Here is a 14,546-nt window from a genome sequence, read left to right on the forward strand (position 1 = left end):
TAAACATATCATTCGAACTCAGCCGCAACATTGACGAAATTTGGAGATTCTAGAGGCTGATCAGAGGTTGATTGAAGGTTTTTGAAGCTCGTGAAGCCTAGGAATCATCGGGTAGGAGTTCAGGAGCACTCGGGAGTGAAGAATTCGAGTTTAATCTTCCCGTCTCTTTCTGGTTTCATTTGTTCTTGAATTGTTTCTTGATGAATTCTGTTATGATCTTGATTGGTATGCTGTCTTTCACTATGATTATTGGCTTAATACTTTAAACTACCTAGGCTAAGATGATTGTTTGACAAAGATTGGATTTTTATTCGTTATTAATGTGGTTTATGGATTTTCTTGAAAAGTAAAGAACTTTGGAACCTTCATTTTGGTGTATATGCGTATCTTGTTTTGATTTTCGATTATTTACTCGTTTCACATGAATCTTGATGAATGTCTTTCATAGAATAGGTTCGTGTTAATTATCTAATCTTCACGGGTTTGGGTAATTTTTGGGTGAATTGGCCAATAACCTTAGAAATGGTAATTAAGAGATAATTAGAACTTGATATTGTTACGCCCAAAATTTCACCTTCCTAAATGTGATATTATCAAACTATAATTTAACAAAAAAATCGGGCATGACCCGTCCATAAAACGAGCATACCCCTGTTTTAAACATGAACAAACTAGATACAATTCTACAATTCGTTCAACAAGATACTACTAAAAACCAATACAATAAATTTTGGATCAAAAACATTTGAACAAGCTAGCGGAAGCGTTTGGTATCGCATAACACGAACACGCGCTCGCTCCGATTCTCCAAGTCGCCAAAATTGAGGATTTACCTACATTCAACAACAAAGCTTTAAAAAGTTAGTCATTATACTTGTTTGCTTATAAAACCGTCATTTTAGTTCCATTCGTGTGCATACTTTCATTTCTCTTACGCATTCGATTACCCAATTAAATGGGTATGACATATACTCTCATACAACTAACCTGTTAGTAGATGGTGACGACCAAACATATAATATTGTATAAACTAAAACGTCCATAGCATATTCTAACCGCATAAGTTACTTCAATCCGATTATCCTTTCAACATTCAACCGTTTCATTATTATATCAACACTTCGAAAGTCCGACATTCATAACCTGCACTTTCAAACATACTCAATAATAACTTGGTTAGCCAAACCCGTAATCTCAACATATTCATTTACTACATCTTCATAAAAAGGACGTTAACCATTTAAATGCATCCAATCAACTTATATTCCAAACCCAAGGGCATTATTAGTAACGCTAATTCTCAAATGCATCCAAATCATGCATTCGCACATACTTGCACACGTACAAACTTACAATCATACACATCTACATACCTAATATACATTTAATCATACCTACAATCATGTATTCATACCTACGTGTTCCGTACGTATTTTTGTATACATTTACATGTAATACATGTCCAACTTCATTACATACATCTATCACACTCTTATATAAATTACATGAGGCTTAGACTTGGGTTTACAACTTATAATCGTCAAGGAAACACTCAAAATCATGTTTGGGAGGCCCGTCGTAGTTCACGGATAATATACCGAAGCCTACGGCGCATAAATCACATAAATAATATTTTTGACAGAACCTTCACCCGGCCGTGTCAGTTCACCACCCGGCCGTGTCAACTCTGCACTTTTCCTAGCCATTAATCCTTACTGAAACGGACATAACTCTCTCATTTTTCGTCCGTTTTGCGTCACGTTTCTTCCTATATGATTGTAATTTAATATTCTATCACGTGATCTTGAAGTCCAACATCCGAGTTAAGGAATTTCTTAACTTATACGTATTCGGCTTGTTATTCATCTATGAATTATTCGACCCATTCGTGCATTTATCAAAATAATCCATTGATTTAACCTCAACTTCATATGAACTTAATAATTAAAACATTATATTACTTAAACAACTAAAGAAGTGATTATAGAAATCACTTACCTTGAGTATTCCAATAAGTGTATTTGTCACCTTGCCTTATCTTGACCCGTTATCCTCCTATGCTTGAGCTCTCCTTGACACGTTCCTATTATCTCATTCCATTACATCCATTCAATAGTTAGTATACGTAATCATACGCATCACTAATCACACTTCTATTCACGTGTCAATCGCTTAACGAGTTCAACATGTATCATAATACTACAATGCTAATCAATCTAACAATTTATCATTCCATCATCACAAAAGTCATACATGAGCTTCTAGCATGCATAATTATGTATTTACATCATGTTCATTATTCTTTCAAAATTCCATACTTAGAATGATAACATTCTCTAAGTTAGGCAACTTGTTTCATACATTAAACATTTCATACCATTTCTTAACACCTTGGTTTTTACACATCCATTCTACTATTTTCTATCAACAACCCGTTTCGACCCGTTGGTGCAATCATATGCATAGACTAGTTGGTAAGTGTTTTAGACACTTAAAACAATCAAATAACTTACTAATAATTTATTAAAATCAGTAGTTCATGATTCATACAAGTGTGCATAACAATACAACTATTTTTACTTAATATTTATACTAAAAATGTGCAGCAACTTTCTGCGCAGCAGCTGTTCACGACACATTTTAACCCATTTATCTTCTGATTCAGTTCTTCATGTTCAAATATGAAATGATCTACACTCAGAGATCTTTCTAATCATATAAAGATCGTAACAATCGGACATTCCTATGATTTTATATGATTTTTACAAAATCAGCACAGAAGCTGAAATGCTTCCAAACAGCTTGCTGTCAAAACGAATTTACTAACTTTTCATGCTGTTTTGACCCACTAAATCTCATAACCAGCCTCTTATGACCAAATATGAAATGTAATATGCGAAACAACCTTTTCAACGATATAAGGCTCGTTGTCTAACTCCTAATAACGAATGAGATACGGCCTTTACAAGATGACTATCTAAGGCTGTCAAAAGTAACTATTTTACACAAACTTTGTAGGCATTTTATCAAACACCTTGTAAGCATCATAATCATGGTATTCGGTACAAGACTATAAGGCACATTCTTATTAGTTTATCATCATACAACATTCATATTCATTCGGATTTACATAACTACTCCTTCCTACATAAATTTTATTCATCATTCATGTATCACATCAAGCTCATAATCAAAGTTCTAGTTATATGATCTCATTCCATCATCCTACAATTACTAGCTTCTTAACAAGCGGGTTTTTGCTAAAATCACAACAACCATCCCAATTCAAACATAATTTCTGCTATAATTCTTATCCTAATCCTTAATCCTAACCAAATTTCACGAATCCTATGCCATGCATTCATGCTTGGGTTAAGACCCACTTCATACAATTTAGAAAATCACAAAATTGAACTTACCACTTCAAAGAACAGGTGTAGGAGCTTAGAATTTGATGATTATTCTTTCGATTTCCTTAAGATTTCAAGTAATTCTTGTGGATTTTGTGAAGTTAGGGTTTCACCCCTCCTTGCTCCTCTCTGTCGATCGTCCAGAACCCCACACACGAGTTGTGTGTGGGTTTTAATCATTTAACATTTTATTATCTAAACTTTTGGGCATTTACATCTTTAGTCCCTCCATATTTACCACTTAATTAACTTAAATTACTACCCTTTTTATCATAACATTTTAGCAAATATTTTTGGGGTGTTACAAGTCTACCCCCCTTAAAGAAGGTTTCGTCCCCGAAACCTTTCTCATTCCAACCGGACCAATTGTACACCCACTCTTTTATCTTTTCATTCACAATGCTTACTACCACAGGGATGCATTCGAGATCTTGGCAAGAGTTTCATTCATTCGTAAACGTCTTTGTACGCGTTGTCCCTCCGTTCTTAAATCAAGTAAGTTACTTTCATATTCGCATTAAGGTCAGAATCTGACCCCGAGCTCTTGTTAGTGTCGTCTTGACTTTATAATGCTAGCTCCTAGCACATATCATCACTAGCGCTTCATTCATCGAATTTATTCCAAGTGTATATAGTTATTAATCATACAGACTAAGTCTATGTCTTGTTTCTAACATCCTATTTAAGCATATTACATTCGTATATTTACTAATGAAAATAAATCGGTTTATTTCATACTGCTCATACATCCTATGCTATCTTTCATGTTGTTCACCACGAGCCATCCAAACAATCAATTTCTATCATTACTTTTGTTTACCTTTTAAACTCATAGGGGGGGGGGGTCAATACATTATCATATGCATACTATAATCATTCAAAGACTTATTATTTAAATCAAAGTCACCCTTCTTCAACTTACTTATCCGTACTTAATTCGAAGACCAAGTATTATTTCCATGGTTACTATTGTTATACGTGCCATGCGTATCTTTCCTACAATATCTTGTTCAAATGAACATGGCCAACAAGCCGAGCATCAAAGTTAGCATTTCTTAACGATACTTGTCGTCTCTTATATTCTATCAGAATTTCCACAGTTATGAGCATTCAGGTTCAATACCACTCAATGATCATTACGAACATTTAGAAGTTCACTTCACATTTTTCATTACGGTTTTGTATACACATATTCTATTTTGACGCATCCCTCTCTAGTCGAGTCATAACCTCATACTAAAGTTACAACCCTTTTTATACGTACCTGACGGAAGTAAATTCCATTGATTCATTATCCATACTTTACGGTAATCATTCCTTTCCGGTTAGTGACATTGCGCGTCTATTCATCAAGTTTACCTATGAGTATAAAATTTAACAACCAAAACATTAGCTACCGAGTTCAAATGGTGATCGCCATCTGACCCGTATGACCCATTTGTCCTTTCGACCATTCTTGTACAAAACGCATTTGCATAAATATATTCATATATATATATATATATATATATATATATATATATATATATATATATATATATATATATATATATATATAGAAGTTCAAGCATAAACTGAATCACATCACTTAAGGAACATTTATTTGTTTGGTACGTAATTACTTCACATTCGAATATCTTCATTCTTGTCATTCCTTTGTTCATTTGCTTTACATTTACTTATATGACTTGTTTGACGCAATCATGGTCAAACTATTGACTCTTCTTATGTAGACTAGTTTTCGCCTTTTTATACCTTAAGTCCGCTTCGCGGATTTGAACATTGCATTCATGCCTTTCATTTCTTGAATCCGTCTCGCGGATTCAAGCATTGCATCCATATCTTTCATTCTTTGAATCCGTCTCGCGGATTCAAGCATTGCATTCGTATCTTTCATTCCTTGAATCCGTCTCGCGGATTCAAGCATTGCATTCGTATCTTTCGTTCCTTGAATCCGTCTCGCAGATTCAAGCATTGCATTCGTATCTTTCATTCATTGAATCCGTCTCGCGGATTCAAGCATTGCATTCATACATTGTTGGTCCGTACTTCTTACGGATTCAACATTTTATTCTTATCACTTGCATTTTGTACTCTTACGTAGTACTCTCAATCTCCCGAGAGTCTTACTACTCATTTCACCCGTACGCCCACCTGCTACCCAATTCTAACGGACATACATGTAACAATTATCGCGGTCTCACGAACGTCATACGTTTCTTGTGTACTGGCCAGGTACACAATCCACGTACTAGTTTCGTGTCTTCGCGTAATCGCCACATTATGCCCGAAGAATTAAGTTTCGGCACGTGTTACATTTTTAAAACTCCTTTACCATGTCGTTGTTATATTCATTTAGATTTTTCTTTCACTTGCCTAATTATACTATTTCATACATCAACGCGTTGAGTATACGTACCAGGGGTCAATTCGTCTTATTACTTGCCTTGATGCCGGTCCTAGACCGCATTCACGGATCATTCCTTCCGAACAATCGCGCTTACCCTTCACATAACCCGCGTGCTCTTGGCCTTATAAATAGCATATAAATAAATGATTAGCATATTCCGTCTATCTTATCCACTAATCGTGGTCACATATGTCGTACTAGGCCTTATATAGATCTTACACGAACATTCATTAAGCTTTTAGACAATTTAGAAACTCAAAGTACGAAAACAAGGCCTTTACAAGTTTCTTTCCATCGTAACCACTAATTGTGGTTAGATACATCTTATTTGGCATTATTTGGACCCTACATAAACATTCGAATAGGCCTTCGGACAACCCGGTAACTCGAAACGCGAAAATAATACTAAAATAAAATTTTTAGCAGATTGTTACTCCACAAGCCGTCGGCGACGGCCTTACACCCGTCGGCGACGGGTCCTGGAATGTGGCTTCGGCCACTTTTGCCCGTCGGCAGACACTTAGGGCGTCGGGACTAAGGGGGCGTCGGCGACGGCCTCCCGTTTGCTGAAACACTGCTGAATTTCTTTTGAGTGTTCCGACCATTTACCGGGTCCGTTTTCAGCTACACGGGTCCCGGGACTTCTTATTTTACACGCCTTATCACCCATAACCTACTTGAACCTTAAAACTTATACCGTAACACACTATACATACTTATATTAATAAAAAATTTAAAATTTTACCTCATTGGCGATCTCGGAGCGAGCACACTTTTGCACGAGCCATCGGTTTGAGTTCAAGCACTGATACTCTTGCACGAATCCCTCAAACCTAGGCTGTGATACCAACTTGTTACGCCCAAAATTTCACCTTCCTAAATGTGATATTATCAAACTATAATGTAACAAAAAAATCGGGCATGACCCGTCCATAAAACGAGCATACCCCTGTTTTAAACATGAACAAACTAGATACAATTCTACAATTCGTTCAACAAGATACTACTAAACCAATACAATAAATTTTGGATCAAAAACATTTGAACAAGCTAGCGGAAGCGTTTGGTATCGCATAACACGAACACGCGCTCGCTCCGATTCTCCAAGTCGCCAAAATTGAGGATTTACCTACATTCAACAACAAAGCTTTAAAAAGTTAGTCATTATACTTGTTTGCTTATAAAACCGTCATTTTAGTTCCATTCGTGTGCGTACTTTCATTTCTCTTACGCATTCGATTACCCAATTAAATGGGTATGACATATACTCTCATACAACTAACCTGTTAGTAGATGGTGACGACCAAACATATAATATTGTATAAACTAAAACGTCCATAGCATATTCTAACCGCATAAGTTACTTCAATCCGATTATCCTTTCAACATTCAACCGTTTCATTATTATATCAACACTTCGAAAGTCCGACATTCATAACCTGCACTTTCAAACATACTCAATAATAACTTGGTTAGCCAAACCCGTAATCTCAACATATTCATTTACTACATCTTCATAAAAAGGACGTTAACCATTTAAATGCATCCAATCAACTTATATTCCAAACCCAAGGGCATTATTAGTAACGCTAATTCTCAAATGCATCCAAATCATGCATTCGCACATACTTGCACACGTACAAACTTACAATCATACACATCTACATACCTAATATACATTTAATCATACCTACAATCATGTATTCATACCTACGTGTTCCGTACGTATTTTTGTATACATTTACATGTAATACATGTCCAACTTCATTACATACATCTATCACACTCTTATATAAATTACATGAGGCTTAGACTTGGGTTTACAACTTATAATCGTCAAGGAAACACTCAAAATCATGTTTGGGAGGCCCGTCGTAGTTCACGGATAATATACCGAAGCCTACGGCGCATAAATCACATAAATAATATTTTTGACAGAACCTTCACCCGGCCGTGTCAGTTCACCACCCGGCCGTGTCAACTCTGCACTTTTCCTAGCCATTAATCCTTACTGAAACGGACATAACTCTCTCATTTTTCGTCCGTTTTGCGTCACGTTTCTTCCTATATGATTGTAATTTAATATTCTATCACGTGATCTTGAAGTCCAACATCCGAGTTAAGGAATTTCTTAACTTATACGTATTCGGCTTGTTATTCATCTATGAATTATTCGACCCATTCGTGCATTTATCAAAATAATCCATTGATTTAACCTCAACTTCATATGAACTTAATAATTAAAACATTATATTACTTAAACAACTAAAGAAGTGATTATAGAAATCACTTACCTTGAGTATTCCAATAAGTGTATTTGTCACCTTGCCTTATCTTGACCCGTTATCCTCCTATGCTTGAGCTCTCCTTGACACGTTCCTATTATCTCATTCCATTACATCCATTCAATAGTTAGTATACGTAATCATACGCATCACTAATCACACTTCTATTCACGTGTCAATCGCTTAACGAGTTCAACATGTATCATAATACTACAATGCTAATCAATCTAACAATTTATCATTCCATCATCACAAAAGTCATACATGAGCTTCTAGCATGCATAATTATGTATTTACATCATGTTCATTATTCTTTCAAAATTCCATACTTAGAATGATAACATTCTCTAAGTTAGGCAACTTGTTTCATACATTAAACATTTCATACCATTTCTTAACACCTTGGTTTTTACACATCCATTCTACTATTTTCTATCAACAACCCGTTTCGACCCGTTGGTGCAATCATATGCATAGACTAGTTGGTAAGTGTTTTAGACACTTAAAACAATCAAATAACTTACTAATAATTTATTAAAATCAGTAGTTCATGATTCATACAAGTGTGCATAACAATACAACTATTTTTACTTAATATTTATACTAAAAATGTGCAGCAACTTTCTGCGCAGCAGCTGTTCATGACACATTTTAACCCATTTATCTTCTGATTCAGTTCTTCATGTTCAAATATGAAATGATCTACACTCAGAGATCTTTCTAAGCATATAAAGATCGTAACAATCGGACATTCCTATGATTTTATATGATTTTTACAAAATCAGCACAGAAGCTGAAATGCTTCCAAACAGCTTGCTGTCAAAACGAATTTACTAACTTTTCATGCTGTTTTGACCCACTAAATCTCATAACCAGCCTCTTATGACCAAATATGAAATGTAATATGCGAAACAATCTTTTCAACGATATAAGGCTCGTTGTCTAACTCCTAATAACGAATGAGATACGGCCTTTACAAGATGACTATCTAAGGCTGTCAAAAGTAACTATTTTACACAAACTTTGTAGGCATTTTATCAAACACCTTGTAAGCATCATAATCATGGTATTCGGTACAATACTATAAGGCACATTCTTATTAGTTTATCATCATACAACATTCATATTCATTCGGATTTACATAACTACTCCTTCCTACATAAATTTTATTCATCATTCATGTATCACATCAAGCTCATAATCAAAGTTCTAGTTATATGATCTCATTCCATCATCCTACAATTACTAGCTTCTTAACAAGCGGGTTTTTGCTAAAATCACAACAACCATCCCAATTCAAACATAATTTCTGCTATAATTCTTATCCTAATCCTTAATCCTAACCAAATTTCACGAATCCTATGCCATGCATTCATGCTTGGGTTAAGACCCACTTCATACAATTTAGAAAATCACAAAATTGAACTTACCACTTCAAAGAACAGGTGTAGGAGCTTAGAATTTGATGATTATTCTTTCGATTTCCTTAAGATTTCTAGTAATTCTTGTGGATTTTGTGAAGTTAGGGTTTCACCCCTCCTTGCTCCTCTCTGTCGATCGTCCAGAACCCCACACACGAGTTGTGTGTGGGCTTTAATCATTTAACATTTTATTATCTAAACTTTTGGGCATTTACATCTTTAGTCCCTCCATATTTACCACTTAATTAACTTAAATTACTACCCTTTTTATCATAACATTTTAGCAAATATTTTTGGGGTGTTACAGATATTCTACTAATCTTGTCGCTGAGAGGCTCGAGGCTGTTAATAGGTCTCGGTTTGGTATATAGCTAAGATTAGGTTTTGAGAGAAATCGGTCTTAGTTCCCTAATCATATTCGTGTCTATTAAACCAAGTTAAATTCCATAGTTGCCTTAGACTTTCTCGCTGAGAGGTAGATGGTCATATTAAGGCACTATAAAAGAAGTTAGAGGACTGAGAGGAAATCTAACCAACCGGTAGTCGTAATAGCTCTGTAGAGTCTCACAAGTTTCTTCCTGAGAAGGGTTGGGAGGTCTTAGTAGGGATTTCTTAGGGTTTAGCATAACTTGATGTCCTAAAAGTAGTTTAACAAAAATAACTAAAATTAAACTAAATCTAGACTCAAAGTAATACTCTAGACTCTCTAAACTCGACTAAACTACTAACCGGCAAGTGAACCGATCGACTCTAGTAAAGCTAAGTAAGTCCAGATATCGAACCCACGAGACTCAGTTAAATTACGCTATGACTCTATCTAGACTAAGACTGACACGAACTTAACTAATTGTTTATTTGATTGGGGGGGGGGGGGGGGGCGTTTACTAAAAATCCTAAAATTGCAACTAAGAGTAAACTAAGTTAACTAACTAAACGCGAACTTAGACGAAGGTTTTTACTCAGTGGTGATGAAGACTACCTAGGCTGGAATCCTGCTCAACTAGGAATGGATTTCTATTCAGAATTAACGTGGTATGGAACCGGGATCTTTATATGCTAAACCCTAAGAAATCCCTACTAAGACCTCCCGACCCTTCCCAGGAAGAAACTTGTGAGACTCTACAGAGCTGTTACGACTATCGGTTGGTTAGATTTCCTCTCAGTCCTCTAACTTCTTTTAAAGTGCCTTAATATGACAATCTACCTCTCAGTGTGAAAGTCTGAGGCAACTATGGATTTTAACTTGGTTTAATAGACACGAATATGATTAGGGAACTAAGACCGATTTCTCTCAAAACCTAATCTTAGCTATATACCAAACCGAGACCTATTAACAACCTCGAGCCTCTCAACGACAAGATTAGTAGGATATCAAGTTCTAATTATCTCTTAATTACCGTTTCTAAGGTTATTGGCCAATTCACCCAGAAATTACCCAAACCCGTGAAGATTAGATAATTAACATGAACCTATTCTATGAAAGACATTCATCAAGATTCATGTGAAATGAGTAAATAATCGAAAATCAAAACAAGATACGCATATACACCAAATCAAAGGTTCCAAAGTTCTTTACTTTTCAAGAAAATCCATAAACCACATTAATAACGAATAAAAATCCAGTCTTTGTCAAACAATCATCTTAGCATAGGTAGTTTAAAGTGTTTAGCCAATGATCATAGTGAAAGACATCATAGCAATCAAGATCATAACAGAATTCATCAAGAAACAATCCAAGAACAAATGCAACAAGAAAGAGACGGGAAGATTAAACCCGAATTCTTCACTCCCGAGTGCTCCCGAACTCCTACCCGATGATTCCTAGGCTTCAAGAGCTTCAAAAACCTTCAATCAACCTTTGATCAGCCTCTAGAATCTCCAAATTTCGTCAATGTTGCACCTGAGTTCGAATGATATGTTTATATACTTTTCTAAAATCTCTAGCCATTGCAAATCAGGAAGTCGGTCATCAATTTTACGTTCTTGCGGCCCGCGACCCATGTAAGGTAAGTATGTCGCTGCCCGCGACTCGCCCTTGGTCAAAAATCCTTTTAAACTTCCTCGTGGCCAGTGAAAGAGTTAGTTATGTGTGTCGCGGCTAGCGAGAAAGCTCCAGATGTTGTTTTTTGTTCCGTCTTAGCTTCCAAGCCTCCCTTTTTCGATCCGACACTTCGTCTTGTCAAATTTTAACTCGTTCTCGCACTTTTTAGCTACAAAGACCTGGAAAACGCAAATATATCAAAAGTATATACAATCTATATGAAAACGAAGCAAAAACTAACAATAAACGACTAAAACAAACACGAATAAAGATGTATTTTATAATACATCAAATATCCCCACACTTATCATTTTTCCATCCTCGAAAAAGAATTATGCAAAACGGAATCATAGACGGAATAATCATTCGGGAACAAAAACTTAACTTACTTATTAAAATCGAAACTTGTGTTAGTAGCGATTGCAAGTATACGTGTCCTCTTAAACCCAAACCCGGTTCCAAGCCCTTATCATGCAATTTAAGTTCAAGTGCGGTCAATCTACCTAGGGCCTCACGCTATGAATCGTAGGATCACCTAATCCCCCCTCAAGCTTATAGGACAAAAGGATTAACCACTTGGCTAAATCCTAACCGCTTTATACCAAGATCAAGAGAATTTAAAATCAAATCTTTATTATATTTTTATTATTATTTTCCGAGCTTTTTAGACTATGCATACCTTATCCCAGAGGCATTCCCAATCAGAGTCGCCATCCCCGAGAGAGATTACAATAGGCATCGGTAATTTTTGCATTTTATTTAACAATCCTAGAGGCATTCTCAATCAGAGTCACCATCCCCAAGAGAGATTACAATAGGCCTTGTCATTTTTTTTTCAGTCTAGCTCTTTTTATTTTTATTATTTTTTTTCTTTTTCCATGATATGATAAGAAATTCTAACGATCTTATCTTATAACGGCATCCCTTATTGTGACAACCCGTACTTTCATGGTTAGCGTCGTTTGAACTTGTAGCACCTAGCTTGCACCGTTGCATTGTACGTTATGCCACATTGTTGGTGGTATTAAGAGGGTTGTTATATGCTAGTCAGGGCAACTGCACATTTAGTAAGAGTGTTTTATTATACTGAATTGTTATGCGGTTATATGTTATAAAAACCTAAACCTCACCTCGCTCTCGGTTCTGAGTCGCAACCCCGTGGTTGCGGGTCATTACTTTAAGATCGCAGCCCAACCCTCCAAGGCCATGATCTAGGTCGGTTTGCATAAGGGGCCGCACACATGGTGTATGGGCCGAACACCTTCCTTGTGATACCTGCTTATTTTCAGCCCAGTTTCCTAGGCCCGAAACAAGGCCCAAGTGGGTCTGACTCATTTATCCGATCTCATGCACACTAGGCTCTCATAATCTCACAAAACACGTTTGTTTGCAAACCCTAACTGTCCTGGTTGTATTCGGCGATTGGCGGCAGCAAAAGGGATGATCGATGGCAGCAAGAAGGACGATCAATGGCAGCCAAGAGGACCCCTCGTTCTAGCGTGAACCCCCCCATTGTACATATCGCGGTTAGTAAACAACTGGTTGTTAGTTTCGTTAATCACTGAATTAACTCGTGAATCATGGCTGCGTCTCTTGTCTTAAGATGAAACTGGTAGTATAGGGTCATTTGACATGATGGCTGTTGATGTCTGTGTTGTATGTGTTTTGTATACGGTTGAATCGTGTGTCTTGTAATTATTGCTAGATGTTTATGCACGGGTATATGAGATTAACTTAGTTGTGCTGTATATTTGTGATGGTTAGTGATACTATTAGTCGATGAACTATGGTATTATGTATATGAGAATGATTATGATTATGTGAATAGCGATGAAGCCTAGTTTGTTTATGTGAAACTCGGACCTGAATGATAAGTCTTACGTTAATAGAATGATTGCCACGATAATGATCACATGATTATGGTAAATGTTAAGATTTGTTTAGGTGTTGACTGCGATGATTGGATCTGAACGGATGGTTGATTGTAATATTGTTAATAGGCTATTGATGAGTGGAGGTTCCATAAATAATTGGAAAGTGGTTTTGGAATGTAACTGATTGAGAGGAAATGTAGGAAACATAAAAACTGAACTCGCACACCCACTTAGAATCGCACAAGTCCTATGGGCTTTAGGTACAGCTGGGCTTCATGCGTTTGGATCGCACACCTGGGGTATTGGATCATACACTCCTTGGGCCGGGTTATGTTGGGATCGCACAAGTAAAACGAGTTGCACACTTACAGTCCAGTCGGGTCACACACGGGTTGGGCCAAGGGTTGACATTGGGCCGTACACAACTATTGATCACACACATTAATAAGTCGCACAATATATCCAAATTGCACACCTTGATGGATCGCACACTTGAGGCCTAGTCGCATAACTAAGCCTCACTCGCACACCTCATTAGGCCGTACCTCAGCTAATGGGCCTGCACTGTTCACGGGTCGCACAAGTTTAACTCAATCGCACACTTTCATCATGAAAAATAATAGACTGCTTGGTATTAATTGAAACATGGATTGTAGTGTAAACTTGTATGAGAACCGAATATTTGCTATGTGATCTCGTGATGATAATTGGTTATTACGTTGCATGATAAACTGTTATGACTCGTATGGTATGTGTGCTATGTGCATGCTACTTGTGTAATGTAGATGTGGAATATGTGATTTATGTGCATATAAACCGACTGTCTTTGGTAACCACGGTAGGGTTTGGTTGACCAACTTGGAACGGGTAATGTAACGTAACATACCGATCAATCTAAGGTGAGTTCACTGCTCTTTTCAAGCATGCGTCCCGGGGAGGGACATCTGGTGAATATTCCGGGGAGGAATATTGGATAATGGGTTTGACTGGAATGTTAAACCGGAATGTTGGATAATACACTCACTCCTATCACCTTAAGTCCCATCTTCTACCGAAATGGTTACCGGGGAGGCAACGGGGTTATTAGTTGATAGCGCTATTAGGT

General features: G+C 36.7%; 1 long non-coding RNA gene across 5 annotated transcripts; it reads right to left on the reverse strand.

The window, feature by feature from the left end:
• Positions 1 to 568: 568 nt before the first annotated feature.
• Positions 569 to 9,685, reverse strand: LOC110929429. Of its 5 annotated transcripts, XR_004889384.1 has the most exons (8): positions 9,536 to 9,685; positions 8,115 to 8,199; positions 7,104 to 7,259; positions 6,566 to 6,949; positions 5,830 to 5,941; positions 3,420 to 4,769; positions 1,999 to 2,083; positions 840 to 1,143 (listed from the first exon to the last, which is right to left on the reverse strand). It is a non-coding gene; the product is annotated as an uncharacterized LOC110929429 (long non-coding RNA). The 5 variants fall into 5 exon arrangements; XR_004889382.1 differs by lacking the exons at positions 8,115 to 8,199; positions 9,536 to 9,685 and adding an exon at positions 569 to 833 and having other exon boundaries at positions 988 to 1,143; positions 7,104 to 8,108; XR_004889381.1 differs by lacking the exons at positions 8,115 to 8,199; positions 9,536 to 9,685 and having other exon boundaries at positions 4,675 to 4,769; positions 7,104 to 8,108.
• Positions 9,686 to 14,546: the final 4,861 nt, after the last annotated feature.

Source organism: Helianthus annuus, chromosome 3, assembly GCF_002127325.2.
Source record: "Helianthus annuus cultivar XRQ/B chromosome 3, HanXRQr2.0-SUNRISE, whole genome shotgun sequence".
NCBI lineage: Eukaryota > Viridiplantae > Streptophyta > Magnoliopsida > Asterales > Asteraceae > Helianthus > Helianthus annuus.